The sequence below is a fragment of the Schistocerca serialis genome, chromosome 2, assembly GCF_023864345.2.
Source record: "Schistocerca serialis cubense isolate TAMUIC-IGC-003099 chromosome 2, iqSchSeri2.2, whole genome shotgun sequence".
Classification (NCBI taxonomy): domain Eukaryota; kingdom Metazoa; phylum Arthropoda; class Insecta; order Orthoptera; family Acrididae; genus Schistocerca; species Schistocerca serialis.
The window spans coordinates 346,138,152-346,140,577 of NC_064639.1; positions in this window are offsets into that span (position 1 = coordinate 346,138,152).

Consider the following 2,426-nt stretch of genomic DNA (forward strand, 5'->3'; position numbering starts at 1 on the left):
TTTCTAGTTCAACTCACCATTCCAAAACGTGTATGCAAAGTTGAATGGAAACTATGATTCCACACTTTTCGGGCCCTCTCTTGCAGAAACGGATACTCAAAGCCCGCAACATTCAGTGTCGGTGGCGATCCAACCAGTTTCACCGACTGTCACACGCTATTTAGAGTCACTGAACTGTTGTCAATGAAGCTAGTGCGGCTGACGTCGGCGGCCAATGACCTATCACACATCTTTTCAAAAAAATAAAATCCGTCAACCCTGCTGCTAGAAGTGCCAGTGAAGTAGGTATATTAGTCAAGAGCGGGATGCTTACAGAACTAAATGTAGTGTTGCTAGAGGAGGCCGAAATGCACGCGTTTAATTACACGCTGACTGGCGCGAGGTCTGGAACAGTTAAGGGAATTAATAGTAGCAAATAAAGTACGTAGTTGATATAATACTTAACTTTAATCCGCAATTGGTGTACATGGCTCTTGACGGTACATGTTATAACCACAGTATAAAATATCAAATGCTATGGCGCCTTGCTAGGTCGTAGCAAATGACGTAGCTGAAGGCTATGCTAACCATCGTCTCGGCAAATGAGAGCGTAGTTGTCAGTGATCCATCTCTGGCTAAGTCGGCTGTACAACTGGGCGAGTGCCAGTACGTCTCTCTAGACCTGCCGTGTGGTGGCGCTCGGTCTGCAATTACTGACAGTGGCGACACGCGGGTCCGACGTAAACTAGCGGACCGCGGCCGATTTAAAGGCTACCACCTAGCAAGTGTGGTGTCTGGCGGTGACACCACACTAAACATCTTGCATTTTCAAGAAACGAACTTAGCTTGTAGTTCCTGACAGAAATTAAAGTTGAGAGACTGATCTACAGGACGCAACACACATAGAAATCACTACCTATCAAAATATTTTACGGACTTTTCCGTATCAAATAAATCACATCTTCCTTATAAAATCGGGAACGATTCAATGTGCCTCAGTACTAGACATCGCATAAAGGAGAGTCAAGCTCAGGTGAAGAAAAGTATATCCAGTTTCTCTACCATTATCAAGAACCTCAGTCCCTTCAGTGGGAATACCTCCCCTGAAAAACAAGGTATTCCAAGTGGAATGTTAGGGAACCACGTTAAATACAGTGCAGAAACCAAGGAGAGAAAAGCTACTAAGTTGTAGGAATACGATATCTGCGCAGGAAGCACAGATAAAATGTCAGAACGAAGAGGGCCATTGACCCGATTCGACGCTTTCAGAATTCAAAGACACAAACATATAAGCCTACATATTTTAAAGAAAAGAAACGAAATTGTGCTGACCAACTGAATTACGTTATCAATAACTGTGACAAACCATTGTTACATCCAGTGACGAGTCAGACGGTGGTGGGCACCTACCACCGCCTGCATAATTTTTGTTTCTTCTTGTTAGGAGATGCCACCTGCTCAGGATGGACGAGTTGTTTACAACGTCTACGAGGCAACACAGTATCGACAGTCGAGGACGTAGACGGTTCTTGAACATTAACAAAAGTGGATGTAAACAAGAAGCCACAGAGGGCCCTGCAGTACCAATCGACACACAAGAGGATTTTATGGGCACCAATCACCTCCACTGGAGTAACAACAGTTCCGAAGAAGACACAAACAAGACTGAGGAAAAGCTGTCCAGGGGGGCGCGACGCTGTGGCGAGGCTCTGAAGTCTAAGCAACCAACCTTCCCGCTCGGCGCTAGAGGAGCAGCTAACCCCACTCAGCTACACAGGAAGGCAGGAAGAGGAAATAGCCATAGTGGCCATCCATTATTAAGATTCCAAATACATCAAAAATAGTGTAAACAACGAATGCTGATAATATAGTCACTGAGTACCAGGTTTTTCCTGGCAGTAAACTGGTGGGCAAAGCAGAAAAAACGTTAAATTTGTGAGAAAGCCATATGTTTATGTCAATCGGATACGAACATAGAAGACTGAGCTTCTTGGGATGAAACTCGAAGACAGATGAAGCTGCTACATACATAAGCTTAATGGTAATGAATGTGAAGTGAGTTACGATGCAGGAAGGTAACATGAAACACACATACAACAGACGGAGGTGCAGGGTGGAAATCATTAAAGTGTGGGAAAAAATAAAAACAATGCAAAATGTGACATATTCTTTGAAGGAAGAACTAGCAGAAACTTTAATATGTTATTCAAATTTATTTTCTTTTAAATTGAGACCAAGCAAACAGTAATCTTGAAAATATATGTATTTGAACCATTTCTGGTTAATACAGACTATGTTGTTCATAAGGTAGCCACAGACAAAAAAATACGGACGGTGCAGGGTGGAAATCATTAAAGTGTGGGAAAAAATAAAAACAATGCAAAATGTGACATATTCTTTGAAGGAAGAACTAGCAGAAACCTTAATATGTTATTCAAATTTATTTT